This window comes from Hibiscus syriacus, unplaced genomic scaffold (assembly GCF_006381635.1).
Source record: "Hibiscus syriacus cultivar Baekdansim isolate YM2019G1 unplaced genomic scaffold, ASM638163v2 tig00000765_pilon, whole genome shotgun sequence".
Taxonomy (NCBI): domain Eukaryota; kingdom Viridiplantae; phylum Streptophyta; class Magnoliopsida; order Malvales; family Malvaceae; genus Hibiscus; species Hibiscus syriacus.
In genome coordinates, this window is record NW_024061821.1 from 317,786 (window position 1) to 339,345 (window position 21,560).

A 21,560-nucleotide genomic window follows, 5' to 3' on the forward strand; every position below is an offset into this window, starting at 1 on the left:
TTACTTGCCTGGTTTAGACTTAAAAGCATAACTTGGGTTTTCTTGTCCACTATTATGAATGTTTGCTTTTATACTTCCATTGTTGCATGAAACATAGTTAACAGTCAACAAACAAATAAGAAATATAAACACATGATTTAGGTTTGCTCTGTTCTAGGTCATTTTAATGACTAATGTAGCATCTGGTATTTTGGTCATATCGTCACGACCTATTATCGGTTTTACGTATAATTCACTCGCACGTTACCACTATTAACTATTCACTTGTTCTAGATGGAAAAGTAAATGGGAAATATCAGAAAGCATCAAAACGATATGGTTAACATTTGAGGTGTTTCTTGTCTATGTATGTTAATCAACAACGTGCGCGAAGAACTGCATATATTATGCAAGACGTACTGATCCTGGAAAAATGCTGAAAATTGAGACAAGTTTCATCAATGAATCTTTCAATGTATATTTAGAAGAGTTACTATTCATTACGAAAGCACCTAGTTTCTGTCCCAAACAATTGGTTCCGTATGATTATTGGTCTCTGAATTTGATGTGCAAACTTGTCAAGGCTGGCCCAAGAGTGAAGGTCTGTAGAATGCATGGCTTTGCGCGATCTCGATGCGGTCTCACAGATCATTCGAGGTTTCATCCCTCAATGCCTGAAGCATAGCTTGAGTTGATTTCTCTCTAAAGATTCAAATGATGTATATGAAAAGTTTAGCATCAGACGGGCTTATTGATCATCGAAACTATATCGAGGAATGCTTAGATCTAATGATCGTTTTTGTGCAGGCAAAGGGTCATGATTGTAGTGTCTTGAGTAAAGGACACAGCTCAACAGGAGCAACATGTATGCTTCCTTCCGGATGCAACACACTTATGCTTGACTGACTCAGAAGTTCATAAAGTGCTTCTACTGCAGATACACCCTGGAACACATAATTTGTTGGTAAAATAGACTGCTGCAAAACGAGGCGTTAGCACTGACTGGAAAATATTAAATAAAATAATAAATCAGAATGATAACCGTGTCATGGTAATCCACTGCCTTAGAAGCAAATTCGCCCCGATGTGTGTAATCGCTACAATGAACGAACAGCCCCCTGAGGTTAACACGGCTCTCCAAGAATTCGTACACCCGAAAACTGGAGTGAACTTGGTGGTATTGCTCTTCTCTCAACTCAAACAACACTCAAAAGAGAGAGTGTTTCAAAGCAAATGATTGCTTGGGATGTATTAAAGTGAATGAAATTGTCCTCTATTTATAGGCTAAATAGTGATGTCAAAATAGTCACTTCCAAATCACAATTTAATTCTATTAAACATAGAATTAAAATCCTTTAAAAGACTGTTACAAATTGAGCATTACCAACATTTCCCCACTAATGCGAAAGAATTCTTTCGTAAAGATGAGAGCAATGAAGTTAAAACATGAGAAGAGCAATAGCGAGATTAGTTGCTTAAGCACTAGTGAACGTATCTGGAACTAGTACATAGTGATGATGAGCAATCCTTCTCTTAGATAAGTGAAACTAGTCTGGAACTTTCTAAGATTGGGGTAAACTCATAACACACAACTAACCCCTTCATCCACCAAAGTTCTCGATGTGTCTACAAAGAATATATACAAAAGCGTATATATGTTTAACCCTCTTTCCTCAGGATTCTAATAAGTGTACTAGAAAAACAGCCCAACGTTTTTTATAGAAGGTGGCTAATCATTCTCACTTACGTAGATTATTTCATCAAGTTTATATCAACATAAGCCACTCAAACTGAGCTATGAAATAATTAAGAGCTTTTATAATAGCTCAACCTCACAAAGGGTATGGCGACTTTCTTCAAGTTCATTATTAATGAACCATCCAAACTCTGGATAAGAAGTCATTAAGAATAAATATTCAGCCTCATAATTCGGTGAATTCAATATGTCCTTCTCACTAGGAACTCCCATTCAATATGTCATTCTCATTAGGAACTCCCAAACTCTTGGGTTTGAATTCATTAAGAGTTTAATAAAACTCATCCTCTCAAGCGGTAAGTTCATCTAGTCCTTCGCGATTAGAACTACCCACTCAACTCTGGGTTATGAACTTATTAAGAATAGATATTCAGCCAAATTCGGTAAATTCATCAAGTCTTTCTCACTAAGACCACCCAAAGCCTGGGCTATGAATTTATTAAGAGCAATTAATCTCATCATGGGCATGCACATTATTTATCATAGGGATAGGCAGTAGGAATGTGCACTATGAGTCTTTCCATGGTTTCGTTTGACCACATGGAACTTAGATAACTAAGTTGGGTATCCACCATGAATTCCTCAACCAATGGGCTTTAGACACATCCCCCTCGACAAATCTAGGACCAAGGATCTGCTAGGTTCCTTTCCGACTTCACATACTCTAAAGAGAGCACTCCATTCTTTATTAATTGTCTAACTGATTCATGCCTTATGCGAATGTGTCTTGCCTTACCATTGTACACATATCACAGCTTGCGAATCACACAACAAAGAAATCAGAGGAGTCGGTTTTTACCACAACAGAATATCTGCTAACAAGCTTCTGAGCCACTCGGCTTCTTGCCCAGCTAGGTTAAGAGTTATAAACTATAACTCCATGGTAGAACAAGCAATACAAGTATGCTTTGATGATTTCCACGAGATTACTGCTCCACCTAAAGTAAAAACATACCCACTCGTAGAGCTTACCTCATCATTATCAGAAATCCAGTTGACATCACAATATCCTTCCAGTACCGCATGATAGCCAACAAACTCAAGTTTCCAATACAAAGTACCCTTAAGATACTTTAGTAAGCGTCTAAGAGCAATCCAGTGTTCACCACTCGGATTATGAGTATATCTACTTAGTCTAATCACAACATAAGCAATATCATGCCGAGTATAGTTCATTAAGAACATTAAGCTTCCGATTAATTTAGTATATTCTGTTTGGGAAACGCTACTTCCTTTGTTCTTAAAGATAATATGCTAGTTTCACAAGGGTTCGAACAGGGACGACATCAAAACTGTCAAATTTCTTTAACACTTTCTCAAGATAGTGTGCTTAACATAAAGAAAATCCCTTTCCAGTAATTTTGACTCCTAAGATTACATCAACTTCTCCCAGATCTGTCATCTCAAATTTAGTGGACAAGAAATTGTTTGTTTTGTTAATGGACTCAATGTTAGAACTGAAAATCAACATGTCATCAACATACAAAACTTATGATGACGTAATCAGTACCAAACATCCTCGAATACACACAAGCATCTGGACTATTCACAACAAAACTAAAACTAAGTATAGTTTTTTGAAATTTCTTGTACCATTGTTCCCATATAGATCTCCTCATCTAGATCTCCATTCAAAAATGCAGTCTTAACATCCATTTGATGTACTTGCAACTTATGAATAGAGGCTAGTGCAAATAATGCACGGATTGTTGAGATGTTCATAACGGGAGAGTAAGAATCAAAGTAGTCTAAAACAAACTTTTGAGTGAATCCTTTGACAACTAGCCTTGCCTTTTACCACTGGATCAAACCATCTGGTCTCATTTTCTTCCGGAAGATTCATTTTCTACAGATTGTTTTAAATCCTCTCGGCAAGTCAACTAATCCCAAGTATGATTAGACATTATCGATTCTAGTTCATCATTAAGAGCGCGATTTTCTAGAAACTAGCATCGATAGATCTTATAGCTTTTTTAGGATCCTCATATAATATTTAAGCTATATGACCAGAAAGAAAGTCTAAATCATTTATCTCATAAATAAAGGAAGTAATAAAATTTGGTCCAAATAGCCTTTTACTTCTTCTAGGCTCGAAATCAATTTCTTGAGAAGACCTAGCAGAAATACTAGAAGAAGTAGATATAATATTTTCTATTTGAGTTTATGCATTTAATCTACATTTTAAGACATCCCCCACATTTCTAACATTTTAGGATATCCATAAGTGTCTTGTAAAACGTGTAAACAAATACTCAATCATACTAGAGTAAATTTGTTATGAGTTTTAGCCATAAAACTATATTTTAACAAACTCAAGTTTTGTTTACACATAATTATATTCTCAAAGTTTTGAGAAGTTACAAATCATTAAGATTAAAATGCATAAATCAATATGAAATTCTTTATGACTTTTCCTCATTCAAAATGAATTTCGATTTTTTCCTAACATCAGGAAAAATGATCTCAAGTTTAAAACAAGAGATTTTAGCACAACTGAAATAGATAATCTCTTTTCTTTCCTCTACTTAGGAAAACCACTTAAAGAGATTTAATAGCTACAACACACTTTTAGTAGCAATAGATTCTATCATATACTCATTCATGATATTCAACATATTAGCCTTAAAGATATCATCATATATTTTATTTACTATGACTAAATTTGGTATTCCACTAAACCAAATTAATCTCTACTATTTTAACTTATGCACTAAGTTTTAAGAGTTTTTATCTTGTCATAGTATTGGAATAGTGAGCATAGTAATGAACAATGCACCAGGTAGGTTTCTATGAAAGAGAGGTGGTGCACTAGGCACGCTTAAGTACCAAGTCTTCATAGAACCAATCCTAGACATGCACTTTCATACTCATCACACTACTTTCCAATAAATCTTTTGTGAATTTTCTCTTTCTTTAAATAAGATCTCTTTAAATAATTATGCTTGATACTTTTACTCACAATAGTATCTTATTAAGCATATAAATTTTGGGCTCAAACTACTGCCTTAGCCTTAGTAGTACTACCTTAGTCTTTAATAGCGATTTTATCTCATTTTATAGTATCCACTGAGTTTTAAAGACTATCTTAAAGGCTCATGCAATCTAATTCATGTATTTAAAAGGCATGAATTAACAGGCAACAAGTCTAAACAATCTGACCACACAGGTAGAATCACAATTCCAAATAGACTTGTTCATTCTCACCATGCATGCAACTTCATTCTTTGCATCATCATCTTCATGATTCTCCAAAATTACAACCATCTTGTTGTCTTTATAAATTTCTCAAAAGAAATTATTAGTATGATAAAATTTATTTTCAACTTAATATTCAGAAACTGAATAATCTTACCCCACATGAAAATAAATAGTTAATCTTTTCCACATATTAACCAATCATACATGCATTATCTCACAAAAATGTTAATCAACATTATAATCATGTCACTTCTTGATTATAGCATATAAGTTTCAAAATTGAACATTTACTAAACACCAACATTTATATAGCTATTAACAAACATATATATAGTTATTTAATAAACTATTCAACCTCCTATTGAAACTTAAAAACCATTTAAATATAATGATTATAATTAACATTCATGCTTAAGATTTAAAAAAAAAACATGACACTACAACACTAAAGGTGTAAACATGAGTTTCATGTAAAAATTAATGCAAAGCTTTATTGCATTTAAATTGATTAACCTTAATGCACATTAAAGGTTTCTTTCACCATGCATATAACAAATGGGCATTTCAATAACAATTCAAAATTTATTATAAAAATAATAATAAATTAACCAATTTCAACATTCTCGTGAACCAAGACCCAAACGAGAACGAGTGAAACCACCATCGGCTAATACTTCAATCTGTATATTACTTTGTAAATAAACACCATTAAAGCTATAATTTGCACAAATAATGGCCAATTAAAATTATTCAACGTTTCAATTCAAATTTATTTACAAAGTAATATAAATCCAATATTTAAAGCTATAATAAATGCATAGAATTGTTTCAACCCAAATGTATTAGTAAATAAAGATGTTACTCACCTTTAACTCATGTAACAACACCTTTCTACATGCTCCTTTTAATATAACAACATAATGAGTTACAAAAATCACATTAGTTAAACCGTTATAGCATATTAATAAATATATAAATTCTCATTATGCTAACGGTAGTTATAACTCATATCATTATAGCATCTAAAGCATCTTAGCATTGAAAGCATCTTTTTTCCCAAATACCTATTTTACTATATTCTAAACTATAGCAATAAAACATAGATATATATTCAAAAATGTTTTAAACGTTTAAACAACCATGAATTCTAAAAATCATTTCTCCTTGATTATGATGTTACAAAAATTAATCAAACATCTTTAAAGGATTTTCATTTAAGAAAAATTTAAAGTCATTTATAACTTTAATCTCCAACACATTCAAAGGTAAAACGTTTGACATTTAAACGCTAATTATTACCTCTCTTTTTTATTACAAACCTTTCTAATCAAATGTAATAATATAAATTAAAACAATTTAATATACCATCCAATGGCTTTATCACATAGCTTTATCACAAATGCCTTTTTATTCACCTTTAAAACCAATGTTAAATTTTTTTAATAGATAACGTTCACCTGATTTTAGACCTCATGCATAAAGGCATTTAACAAAACATTAAAAACAGTTGTTAAAATGATGTGTCTAACGTGCAGAATTTGATTTAAACTAAAATATTCTGCTTTTAAACATTTCTAACGTATGATCATCTTATAAACAGGAACCGTTCCGAAAAATGTTTTAGATTAACACACTTATTCAAAAGTGTGTTTTAATATTACCTCAATATTAGTAACAGGAACAATTTGAGTTTCTTACCGATAATTTTCAGTGATCATAGAATCCATCTTTCTTCACAACACAAACAATAGTAATTATTGTCGTATTTAGCAGCAGTAAGAATTTACTTCTAAATTGTTTGTAAAATAGACTGCTGCAAAACGAGACGTTAGCACTGACTGGAAAATATTAAATAAAATAATCAATCAGAATGATAACCGTGTCGTAGTAATCCACTGCCTTAGAAGCAAATTCGCCCCGATGTGTGTAATCGCTACAATGAACGAACAACCCCCTGAGGTTAACACGGCTCTCCAAGAATTCGTACACCCGAAAACTGGAGTGAACTTGGTGGTATTGCTCTTCTCTCAACTCAAACAACACTCAAAAGAGAGAGTGTTTCAAAGCAAATGATTACTTGGGATGTATCAAAGTGAATGAAATTGTCCTCTATTTATAGGCTAAATAGTGAGGGCAAAATAGTCACTTCCAAATCACAATTTAATTATATTAAACATAGAATTAAAATCCTTTAAAAGACTGTTACAAATTGAGCATTACCAACATAATTCACATCTAACATTGCTTAAATTTGCTGTCCAATTATCAAATCAAATGGATACTTGAAAATATAAGACATCTGATACTAAAACAATGTAGCAAGTTTATGCAAATTTCTACCAAGTTTACCTGAATCATTCCTTTTCCGGTAATGCTATCGCCCATATCCCGGCTTAATTCTCATTTGGCTAACATTTGGCCATACCATGCATTACGACCTTTTAACAAAGTTACGTAAGTGTCAGCCAGCAAAGGGCCTACCAGTTTCTTCGGTTCTTCGGCCAACAAATGAGTAATAAAAATCATTTCAGATGTACAATGTACAAAATATACTGCCGCTACCATTCCTAACAAAATCGAACTCAAAGTCATTTCATTGCTCATATCATTTGAAGTTTGCATGATCAGATTAGGACCTTGCGGAATTACTCTGGGTTTTCGGATTGTTCATCTTTACAGATCAAGCAATAAGGCACTCACCAGCTCCAATGGCATAGCCATTCTTCAAGCCACCCATAACTTCATGAGTTACAAGGTCACTGTTGTCCCACACAATGAAATTGGGCTGCCTTAGAAATTTAGCTAGGGGTTTCCGCCACTTTTCGGCTCCACATATTCGAGCATTAGTATATTCCTTGTTGTAGATCTCGGACGCAATATTCGGTCCACCAAGATAGAGTATGTTCTCCATAGGCACTCCAGCTGAAAGTCAAATAAGAAAAAATCATTTTGAGATTTCGTTTCTTGCAAGCAAAGAAATGACGACGTAAGGGGAAGTGATGTTACTTGCTCGATTAATCATTTGTGTTGGAGTAACGATACGGGGAACAGGGTTCAGTGCAGCCTCTATGCCCTTCGACAAAGAGATGATGATGGGCACGGTGATTCTTTCCTTCCAATAATTGAGGATCTCTTCGAACACCTCACGTGTTTCGGTCGATGGCAAGCCATTTACCACTATATCTGCATCCCAAACGGCTTCCTGCAGATTGGTCACGACCTTCAAAGGGCAAAGTGGTGTATCGATCATGTTCAAGCAAAATCCATCTTTCAGAATCTCGTCAGTGAAAAGCGTTCGATCGCCTGGTCTTGCCTCAACATACTTCAAATAGGCACAATGCCGGATCAACCTCCTCAACACATCTTCCCTTGAATTGATCACTTCAAATAGATGTTCTGCTGTGGCTCTAGCAACGGCCTTTCCTGGCCTTCTCCATATCCTGATTTGGACCTTTTCACGGAACTGACCATAGGTATCTTGCAACAGAGCTGCAAAAACACTTCCCCAAGCACCTGCTCCCACACCGACGATCCTCAACAGATTGCCATCAGTCTTGCCAACAAGGCACCAAAGCTCGTCTAGTTTCTCTTCCAAACCATTACAATTGTATAGCGATCCATTCGAGCATAAACTCCGGTGCAACGTGTCAGTAGTCCCTACCATCTTCCTTAAAGATAACAAAGAAAGCTTGATGATCAAAAGTTAAAAGGAAAAGGGAAATCAGAAGGGAAAAAAACCCAAAATTTCTCAAATTCCAGAGATCTTGAAATTTACCAAGTGCCCCAATGTTTTATATGGCATTTCATCAAAAAGAAGAAATTTTTATTGGTGGATTATTTCACCAAAACTAACTTTGATCACTCTCCATCTAGATTTTCAAGCCAACATATTCTAGAGAATTGTCTTGTACAGAACAGGACAAAGAAAATGCAGACAAGGTAAAGAATTTGGAGTTAATTGAAGCCTGCTAAGAAAAATGATCTTCGAGTGTCAACTTGGAGAATTATATTACTTGGGACTCTTTTTAGTTCGATGATATATACAGATAATGATATTAATTATATTAGAGTTTGACTCGAATTCAAAATGTAATAAATTAATTAATATATAAATATTGGGAAAGTAGGAAACCCAGTTTGATTAAAAGTAGAAAACTTTATTAAAACATATTTCTACTTTATTTAGTTTTCCTTTGTAATTAACTATATATCTATATAAATAAATACTTAAGGGTCAGGGTTAGATATCAAGTTTTTTCTTTCACCAAAATCTTCTTGTATTTTCTTCCTTGATATTAGTAAAATTCTTCTCATCTGTCTGTGGTTTTTCTCTTTTAGGTTTTCCACGTTAATCCTGGTGTTCTTTGTTTTTCCTTTTCGATCGTGTTTATTTGTTTGTCAATAATCATCATTCTGATATTATAACAAACTGGTATCAGAGCTTCGGGTTCAAGATTATGTCAACAATGAATGATATTCCGTTGTTGGATCGAAACATTAGGTTCTCGCTATGGCAGGTAAAGATTCGAGATGTTCTTGCACAGTTAGATCTCGATGATGCAATAGAAGGAATTGATGAGAAGCCAGAAACACAATGGACGACTGAGGAAAAGCATAACGATCGTAAAGCTCTTTCTTATATTCATTTACACTTATCAAATCAAATTTTGTAGGATGTGTTGAAAGAAAAAAAGTGCATCTTTATGGACAAAATTGAAGTAACTTTGCATGCAAAAATCATTGATCAACAAGTTGTACCTAAAGCATCGTCTTTATTCACTTATGTTGGCAGAAAGTTTGTCTCTTGAAGAGCACCTGATCGCATTCAAGGAAAATGTCTATGATCTAGAGACTTTAGAAGTGAAGTATGATCAAGAAGGCTTAGGACTGATCCTACTATGTTCCCTTCCTTCTCCCTACTCACCTTTCAGAGACACAATATTGTACAGTCTCGAAACTTTCACTCTTGAAGAGATGTACAATGGCTTGCACTCGTTCGACAAGATGAAACATATTGCATCTAGTTTCGAGCCCCAAACAAAGGGTCTTGTGGTGCATGGGCCGACTAAATCTGACTGTGGAAGAAAAGACGAGCATTCTTCTAGCAGTAAAGGAAGGGGCTGATCAAAATCTTCCAACCGGGGTAAAACTTGTCACTTTTGTAAAAAGAAATATCATATTAAAACAGAGTGTTACAAGTTGCACAATAAGATAAAGAGAGAGGCTGAATAATAGTCCGCAAAGAAATATAGTGTTGCGTATGTTGCAGAAGATGTTGAATGCGAACTCCTAGTGGTTTCTGATGATAATGCGAAGGCGAGCGAGGAGTGGATCCTTGATTCTGGGTGTACCTATCACATGTGTTCTAACCATGATTGGTTTGTAACCTATGAAACTGTGTCAGCAGATATTATATTGATGGGTAATAATGCATCTTGTAAGATTACAGGAATTGGCAGTGTCAAAGTCAAGATGCATGATGTAATTGTTAGAACCCTAAGTGATATTCGTCACATTCCAGATTTGAAGCGTAACCTGATCTCGCTAAGTACTCTTGACACAAAAAGGTATAAGTACTCTACTGAATGTGGATTTTTGAATTTTAGCCAGGGTTCACTTATTGTGATGAAGGCAGAGAAAAAGAATGGAATGTTGTACGTTCTCCAAGGGTTAATGATTATTGGTGATGTTGCTATTGCATCACTACACTATCAGATGAAGATATAACTAAGCTTTCGCATATGCGCCTAGGGTACATGAGCGAACTTGGCATGTCAGAGTTGAGTAGAAGAGGTCTCATTGATGGTCAAGGAATTTACAAGCTCAGATTTTGCGAACACTGAGTATTTGGCAAACAGAGGAGAGTGCGTGTAACACCCCCAACCCGTACCCGGATACGAGTCTGAGGTGTTACATTGACTTCTCAAAACATTTACTTTTATAGAATACCCAAGATTCAGTTTGATATTTCTAATAAAACCATTTACTTTCGATAATATAAAACATATGGTTTTACAAAACTGATCAGAGCGTATCTAATACAAATCTTTTAACTACATGCCAACTAGATTCTATATAACAAAATACATGTTATTCATTTAGGTTCTAATATGATCTTCGGTAAGGAGAAACTAACATGTCTTGCTCCTCTTAGCTTCTCTTCCTTCTTTCCTAAACCTACGTGTGAAACACTCACACGCTAAGTCATAGACTTAGTGAGACATATAAATACATATGTAAATTATCAAATGCATGTACATGTCATGTAATACAATGTCATACTTGTATACATACTTTTTCATGTAACAATTACATACACACATGCATGTCATCATTTATATTTTCTCATACTCTTATATGATTATCCTTTCTATCTCTTATCTCTTGTTCATATAATCTCTTATTTTCATATTCTATATCTTATAACATGTTCTTATATCATCATATGAGTCATTGATATTCATTCATATATATACATTAACATATATTAATGTACATCACATGACAAATGCCATAACCCATAACACACATTCTTTCCTGTAACATATACACACATTCACATATATCATCATATAAAACATGTAATACATTTCTCATTACAACTCACATTTTATTATTATCTTTTTGGTTAGCCCATGCACACTATTGAGAACTTAAGGTATGTGAGTACATAGAGGTTGTGCACTATACTGTCACCACAACTCGTATAATTCCACTAGGGGCGCATAGAATTTGTCCCGAATGACCATTTAGATGTCCCGAAGGACCACTATGTCCCAAAGAACTGCGGAGACCCTCGACTCTTGGCATGTCAACTATACCTATAGCTCTCATAACACATGACATGGGCATTATCTTTTACCTCATTACACATTCACATATTCATATCACATAGTTCTTTCACATAGCTCTTTATCACATTTCATATGATCACATAGTCACGTAGTTTACTTTCACGTAGTATTTTCCTTGAAATTCACATTATTCATCCTTTTCATACATGGTCACATCACATAGTTCTTTATCCCATTTCATATAGTTCACATATACCTTTTTTTTATATGCATATAACATATTATTTCTTATCTTTTAACTTATATTACATATGCATGTAATCTTATGACTTATTATCAATGTCTCATAGATCACTATCATACAACACATATCTCATAACATGTAATGCAAAAAGGCATATTCACCTAGATCACAAACATAGAGAAACAATTACATCTAAACATATGCATATACTCGAATTTCTCTAAACATCATATCACTACCTGCTTATATCTGGGTACTCATATTACCTAATATCAGAATTAGACTTCTCGCAAGTTATAATTCCTTAACATAACTACACTTCATATCATGTACTCACACCAATAACACTACCAAGCTCTTTCTCTTTCTTGCGTATCTTACTCTGACGACCTATCCGAACTTTGCTTTCGATCGATGTCTACACAATCATGTATTAATACTTATCAGTATCCAATTAATATACTATAATCTATCAATTCTTAGACTAAAAGAAAGATTTATTCCATTTCCCATTGAAGTACATCGGTACATTCTACAGTGTATCGATGCATACCTTAACAGGTGCATCGATGCACTACTCATGCATCAGTACACAATTTACATTCGATGTTTCCATTTTAATGGGTGTATCGATGCACTCCTTGTACATCGATGCACTCATTGCATTCGATGTTTATTTCGTTGAGAGTGCATCGGTACCCATTGAATATGTATCGATGTACATATCCCAGAAATTACATTTTAGCACGAAAATCACTTCATTCTAACTCAATTATGTCATACTTCAACCCTTTTCATATCCTAAACTCAAACACACATACTTAAGCCCATTTGTACTCATTATCACATCTTAAATATCCAAATCATATCCTCTACATAGGCTTCAAGAATCATACTCAAATTTTATCGTGTTCTAAATCTAATTTTAACATTTCATATCTCTTAAATAAACTACTGACAAGTCAAATTCTTCATTACAACTTTAAAAACCTCTTTATATCAAAAGTTAATTTCTAAACCCATAATAGAATTTCTCTTCTTATTCTCTTTACTTGATGATTTAAGTTCATATAAGCTTTCCTTAAGCTTATATAACACTCAAATAATCAAAACCCACTTATAAATCCAAGAATTCAACACTAAAATCAAACTTACCTTTTTAACTTGAGCTATGGGAAGGAGAATAAGAGAGTAAGAATAAGGCTTCCGGAATTCTCCCAAACCCACGTGTTTAACCCTTATTTAGAGGGAAAAACATCCTTTAAGCATAAAAGACCAAAATACCCCTTTAATTTATACATTTATGCTATTTAATCCATTCTTAAAATTTCTTTACTTAAGTCCCTAAACTTTTAACTGATTTTTAAATTGACAAAACTTTCAAAATTCTCACTTTAGCCACTAGCCCTGTTTTTGGGATATTACAAATCTCTCCTCCTTTAAAAAAATTCATCCCCGAATTTTCACGGCACACACAATAAGAACATATCTTCTAATGTTCTTATATTGTTTTCTTAACTTAATATTCCATGTTTTCCGTTAATAAACTTAACTCTGTAAATCCATGTAATACCACTTATAATATAAACCCATACTCTAATCCTTATACCTCAATATCATAACTTAATTAATTTATATTCTTATTCTCTAATTACTTTACCACATAAACCAAATCTTTCCTCATTTCTTAATCCTTGTCTGTACCTCAATACATATAATCTTTTCATATTACCTTATGCACTTTTCTTATCCCTTTATTCTTTTATTCCTTCAAAAATCAAAATCTTCTTATCATATCTTTTCTTTAATGTTCATCTACTCTTTTTCTATCACTTATACTCGTCTCTAATTACCGATCTTCGTCATATCTTCGTAACTTTGATAAATAACTTCACTTATACAAAATCTCATGCTTAACCATATCTTATACTTGTATTTTCCTTCCTTAAATCCCTCTTTTCGACATACAAATATTTATCTCCTTACCTTCATAATATTTATCTGATCAAAATACACAACCATATTCAGATCCATATCATAATTGATTAAAACATATACTTTACTTAATCAACTAATCTTTCACATCATCTGACATACCGTCTTTACTTCTAATCATACTCATAATCCATTCCTCAATATAATCTTTATCATATCTGATTTTGTAAACTCTATCATTTTCATAATCATGATCTCCTTATAACATAACTAACTTGTATCTTCCATCCGTATTCACATATTCTTTTTATTTCCCTCATACTTATCCTTGATCATCAATCTTTATAACATTTTCATAACTCTGATAGTCAACACTCTTTGCACAAATCTTATTCTTTGTAAAATCCTTGTTCGAATCACAATACATAACCATTTACAAATTCTACGCCATACATTGTTAGCTTAACTTGACATCATCTTTAATCCTTTAACTCTAATACATTCATCATCACTTACCCTTGTCCGTCAGCAACAGTTCTTCTAATCATATACACTCTTATTCATACACGCTATGATTCCCCTGTTTCAAATTCGTAATCTCTGGCTTTATACATCTTATACGCTTGTCACTAATACACTTATTCTTGAACTCTTCTACCAATTCTCACTGCATCATTTGATATTTTAACGCTCTTATGGTGACACTTGTTCACCATATTCTATCTTATCCACTAAATAACAAAATAACTCCATATCACCTTTCCGATTCAAAACAGTGAAAACTTTCTGCCATTATTCAGATATGATTTCAACTTTCTGAAATCAACCTTTAATCTTATAAGACACTTTCTGAGGTTTCCGCTCTTCATCCTACCTGGTCAGGGAAGGTGAATTGCTATCACCATCAGATTTTTTTGGCTATCGATTCACTTCGACAATTTCTATAATCAATTTCTACTATACCATACAAATCTTATTCTATTAGCAAGACAACATACTCCTTACTCTATCAGATCAAGAAATTTTCACTTTGAGTTGGCATGTACACATTTTTAAACCTCATTTGACTTCAGTTTAAGCCTAGAATCAGCTAAACCTTAGCTCTGATACCATTAAATATAACACCTTCAACGCATACCCGACCCGAATACAAGTCTGAGGTGTTACATTGACTTCTCAAAACATTTACTTTTACAAAATACCCAAGATTCAGTTTGATATTTCTAATAAAACCATTTACTTTCTATGATATAAAACATATGGTTTTACAAAACTGACCAAAGCGTATCTAATACAAATCTTTTAACTACATGCCAACTAGATTTTATATAACAAAATACATGTTATTTATTCAGGTTCTGATCTGACCTTCGGTAAGGAGAAACTAACATGTCTTGTTCCTCTTAGCTTCTCTTCCTGCTTTCCTAAACCTACATGTGAAACACTCACACGCTAAGTCATAGACTTATTGATACATATAAATACATATGTAAATTATCAAATGCATGTGTATGTCATGTAATACAACGTCATACTTGTATACATACTTTATCATGTAACAATTACATACACACATGCATGTCATCATTTATATTTTCTCATACATTTATATGATTATCATTTCTATCTCTTATATCTTGTTCATATGATCTCTTATTTTCATATTTTATTTCTTATAACATGTTCTTACATCATCATATGAGTCATTGATATTCATTCATATATATACATTAACATATATTCATGTATATCACATAACAAATGCCATAACCCATAACATACATTCTTTCTTGTAACATATACACACATTCACATATATCATCATATAAAACATGTAACACATTTCTTATTACAACTCACATTTTATTATTATCTTTTTGGTTAGCCCATGCAAACTATTGAGAACTTAAGGTATGTGAGTACATAGAGGTTGTGCACTATGCTGTCACCACAGCTCGTATAATTCCCACTAGGGGCGCGTAGAATTTGTCCCGAAGGACCGCATAGACCCTCGACTCTTGGCATGCCAACTATACCTATAGCTCTCATAACACATGACATGGGCATTATCTTTTACCTCATTACACATTCAAATATTCATATCACATAGTTCTTTCACATAGCTCTTTATCACATCTCATATGATCACATAGTCACGTAGTTTACTTTCACGTAGCATTTTTCCATGAAATTCACATTATTCATCCTTTTCACACATGGTCACATCACATAGTTCTTTATCTCATTTTATATAGTTCACGTATACCTTTTTTCATATGCATATAACATATTATTTCTTATATTTTAACTTATATTACATATGCATGTAATCTTATGACTTATTATCAATATCTCATAGATCACTATCATACAACACATATCTCATAACATGTAATGAACCAAGGCATATTCACCTAGATCACAAACATAAAGAAGCAATTACATCTAAACATATGCATAGACTCGAATTTATCTAAACATCATATTACTACCTGCTTATATATGGGTACTCATATTACCTAATATCAGAATTAGACTTCTCGCAAGTCATAATTCCTTAACATAACTACACTTCATATCATGTACTCACCTGATCACCAATAACACTACCAAGTTCTTTCTCTTTCTTGCGTATCTTACTCTGACGACCTATCCGAACTTTACTTTCGATCGATGCCTACACAATCATGTATTAATACTTATCAGTATCCAATTGATATACTATAATCTATCAATTCTTAGACTGAAAGAAAGATTTATTATATTTCCCATTGAAGTGCATCGGTACATTCTACAGTGTATCGATGCATCCCTAAACAGGTGCATCGATGCACTACCCATGCATCGGTACACAATTTACATTCGATGTTTTCATTTTAATGGGTGTATCGATGCACTCCCTATGTCTTGATGCACTCATTGCATTCGATGTTTATTTCTTTGAGAGTGCATCGGTACCAATTGAATATGTATCGATGCACATAACCCAGAAATTACATTTTAGCACGAAAATCACTTCATTCTAACTCAATTATGCCATACTTCAACCCCTTTCATATCCTAAACGCAAACACACATACTTAAGCCCATTTGTATTCATTATCACATCTTAAATCTCCAAATCATATCCTCTACATAGGCTTCAAGAATCATACTCAAATTTCATCATGTTCTAAATCCAATTTTAACATTTCATATCTCTTAAATAAACTACTGACAAGTCAAATTCTTCATTACAACTTTAAAAACCTCTTTATATCAAAAGTTAATTTCTAAACCCATAATAGAATTTCTCTTCTTATTCTCTTTACTTGATGATTTAAGTTCATATAAGCTTTCCTTAAGCTTATATAACACTCAAATAATCAAAACCCACTTATAAATCCAAGAATTCAACACTAAAATCAAACATACCTTTTTAACTTGAGCTACGGGAAGGAGAAAAAGAGAGTAAGAAGAAGGCTTCCAGAATTCTCCCAAACCCACGTGTTTAACCCTTATTTAAAGGGAAAAATATCCTTTAAGCATAAAAGACCAAAATACCCCTTTAATTCATCCATTTATGCTATTTAATATATCCTTAAAATTTCCTTACTTAAGTCCTTGAACTTTTAACTGATTTCTAAATTGAGCACAAAACTTTTAAAATTCTCACTTTAGCCACTAGCCCTGATTTTGGGATATTACAGTGTGTTTACCAAAGGGATTCACAATACGAAAGGTACACTAGATTATGTTCATATTTATATATGGGGACCGTCTAGAGTATCCTTTCATGGAGGTGCAACCTACATGTTGACAATCATTGATGACTATTCTAGAAAAGTTTATTCATTCATCTTGAAGAAGAAAAATGATGTTATGGCCACATTCAATAATTACAAGACAATGATTGAGAAACAGACTTGAATGCAAGTTAAATGTCTTCATACTAATAATGGTTTAGAATTTTGTTAAGGAGAATTTAATGATTTATGCAAGAAAGAAGGGATTGTGAGACACTTAACAGGCTGCCAAACACCACAAAAAAACGGTGTTGCTGAACGGATGTATAGAATGATAATGAAAAGGGTTTGTTTCATGCTCTCTAATATTGGTCTACCGAAGTCATTTTAGGCTGAAACGGCTTCGCTAGCATGTTTTCTGATTAACATGTCTCCATTTTTGGCCATTGACAAAAAGACTCCGCAAAAGGTATGGTCTGGTAGGCTTGCAGATTATTTTGATTTGAAGATATTTGGTTATCCTTTGTATGCTCATGTAAACAATGGTAAATTAGAACCTATATCTATAAAGTGCATCTTAATAATATATAAATCGGGAGTAAAAGGCTATAAGTTATGGTGTCCCGAAACTAGAAAGATAGTTATTAGTAGAGATGTGATATTTGATGAATCTGCTATGTTGCGAGGATCACCCTTTAATGAAACTACCAAGAATTCAAAGGAATAAGAGATCGCATAGAAGAAGGTCGAGATTCAGTTTGAAGTAGGGTCTGCATCTGACATACTAGCAAAGAAAATAACTCATCTACAAAAATTTGATTCGTCATCGTCTGTTGCTCATAATAAACCTAGAAGAAAAATCAAGCAACCACAAAGGTACACAGATGCTGATCTAGTTGCGTATGTCCTAAGTGTTGCGGAAGACATTGATACGAACCAAGAGCCATCATCTTATTCAGAGGTTATTAACTGTAAAGACTTAGACAAGTGGATGATCGTAATGCAAGAGGAAATATAGTCACTTCACAAGAATAACACTTGGAATTTAGTAAAAGTTCCCAGCGAAAAGCGAGTCATTCAGTGTAAATGGGTGTACAAAAAGAATGAAGAAATTCCGGGAGTTGAATAACACAGATACAAGGTAAGGCTGGTTGCGAAAGGATTCAACCAAATCCCTGGTATTGACTTCAATAATGTGTTTTCTACGGTGGTAAAGCATAGTTAGATTAGAGCTTTGCTTGGGGTACTAGCTATGCGAGACCTTGAGCTTGAGAAGTTATATGTGAAAATGATATTCTTGCACGGTGAACTTGAAGAGGACATTTACATGCAACAACCAAAGGGTTTCATGGTCATAGGAAAGGAATACCATGTTTGTTTGTTGAAGAAATCTCTTTATGGACTTAAGCAGTCACCTAGACAATGGTATAAGAGGTTTGACACTCTTATGATTTCTCTTGGTTTTAAGGGAAGCAATTTTGACAGTTGTATTTTCTTAAAAAAGAATCGCAATACTCCGCCTATATACCTACTTCTTTATGTTGATGATATGTTGATAGTTGCGAACAATAAAGAAGAGATTAGACATGTGAAAACTCGGCTTAATAAGGAGTTTGAGATGAAAGATATTGGTCTTATGAAGAAGATACTCGAAATGGAGATTAGAAGAGATAGAAAAACAGGTAAATTGTACCTAAGTCAAAAGGGGTACATTGAAAAGGTTCTTCACATGTTCAATATGCAAAGTACGAAGCCTGTAAGTACTCCGCTGGCAACTCACTTTAGACTTTCATCAGACTGTTCACCAAAATCAGATGTGGAGGTAGAGTACATGTCAGGTGTTTCATATTCTAGTGCAATGGGATCTCTGATGTATACTATGGTTTGTACGCGTCTAGACTTAGTGTACGCAGTAAGTTCAGTGAGTAGATACATGGTGGATCCTGGTAAAGAACATTGGAAAGTTGTCCAATGGATTTTCAGGTATCTTCGCGGTACTAGTGAAGTTTGCTTGTAGTTCGGACAAACTAGAGATTGAGTAGTAGGGTTCGTAGATTCTGATTTTACGGGAGATATTAATAAGAGATCACTTACAGGTATAGGTGCACAAAAAATCCGAATATCCGATTTTGCGCAAAAAATATCTGAAACCGGATTTGGGAAAAACCGATTTTTTTTAAACCGAATCGGATATTTTAAAATCGGATAGTATAATCGGTTTGGGAAAAAATTGGACGATCGGATTTTTTACCCGATTAAAAACCGGTTTGAAAAAAACCGGATAAAAAACTGGTTTTTTATCCCGAAAAAATCCAGTCTGGGGTTTAAAAAATTGGATGACTGGATTAAAAACCGGTTTTTTTAAAAATTTTGGTTTTTTTCAAACCGAAACCGGTTACACCGGTTACATCATTTGGCCCTCCAAATCGGTTATGATCCGAACCGGTTTTTTTATAAACCGGTTTTTTGGCTTGGTGAAAAAACCGGATTGGTTTTTATCCGATCCGGATCGGATTTAAATCCGGCTATGTGCATCTCTACTTACAGGGTATAATTTTACAGTTTGGAGGATGCACCATAAGTTGGAAAAATACTCTACAAAACACAGTCGCCTTGTCAACTACTGAAGCCAAATACATGGCGATCACTGAAGTTTGTAAGGAAGCGATCTGGTTAAAAGGATTCTTTAGTGAACTTAGTGAAGACCTTCAGATCAGTACGGTGTTCTGTGACAGTCAGAGTGTTATATTCTTAACGAATGATCAAATGTTTCATGAGCGGACGAAACATATTGATATTCGCTATCACTTTGTGCGTGACGTAATTGCTCGAGGTGACATTGTTGTGAGCAAAATCAGCACTCATGACAATCTTGCAGACATGATGGCCAAATCGCTCCCTACAACCAAGTTTGAGCATTGCTTGGACTTGGTCGATGTCTATTACTGAAGATTGCCCCTTTGAGGGGAGTTGTGGAAGAGGTAGAGAACTTGTTCATTGAAATGAAGAATTGTTTTTGTTGAGTTTGGGTGTCACATCGAATTTGGGTGTTTTGTCTCGAAACCTTTGCACTTTCAGAATTCATGTCAAGGTGGAGATTTGTTAGAGTTTGACTCGAATTCAAAGTGACACAAATTAATTAATATATAAATATTGGGAAAGTAGGACAATTTGATTAAAAGTATAAAACTTTATTAAAGTAGATTTCTACTTTATTTAGTTTTCCTTTGTAATCAAATATTTATCCCTATAAATAGATACTAAGGGTCAGTGTTAGATATCAAGTTCTTTTCTTTCACTAAAATTCTCTTGTATTTTCTTCCTTCATATTAGTAAAATTCTTCTTCTCTGCCCATGGTTTTTCCTTTTGGGTTTTCCACGTAAATTCTAGTGTTCTTTGTTTTTCCTTTTCGATTGTGTTTATTTGTTTGCCGATAATCATCGTTCCGATATTATAACAAATTATTTAAACAACTTATATTATTGTTATTAAACATAAAGAATAATATATAAGGAAGGTTTTTCTTTTAAATATTATCATGTCCTTTATGTTTTCTCATTCTCAACCCTCAAATAATTTTAAAATTTCAATCGCTTCTTTCATAAAGAAGAAATGAAGAGGCAATGACATTGATGAATGTTGAATGTGCATTAAATAGAGGATATTGTAGGATGCCAACTTCCCCAACGCTCTCATTAATATTATATGATAGTTGCATGTTGCACATGGCAAGAGTTTACTTTTGAACTTGCTTGACCTAACAATTAGGTTACAAAAGGTCAGAAAGGGTAGTTGGGCAGAGAAAAAGGAGTAGAAAAGTTGGATGTTGTGCTGCACAAGAATGAAGAAAAGCTAGATTTTTGGTTTGTTGTTGTTGTGTTTTTTATAGATGCAGTTAGGTTCTCAGCATCTATTATCCTTGGCTGGC

At 33.6% G+C, this 21,560-nt stretch overlaps 1 pseudogene; it reads right to left on the minus strand.

Annotated features, from left to right (window-relative positions):
* Positions 1-422: 422 nt before the first annotated feature.
* LOC120216823 lies at positions 423-8,642 on the minus strand (annotated as a pseudogene).
* Between the last annotated feature and the right edge of the window lie 12,918 nt (positions 8,643-21,560).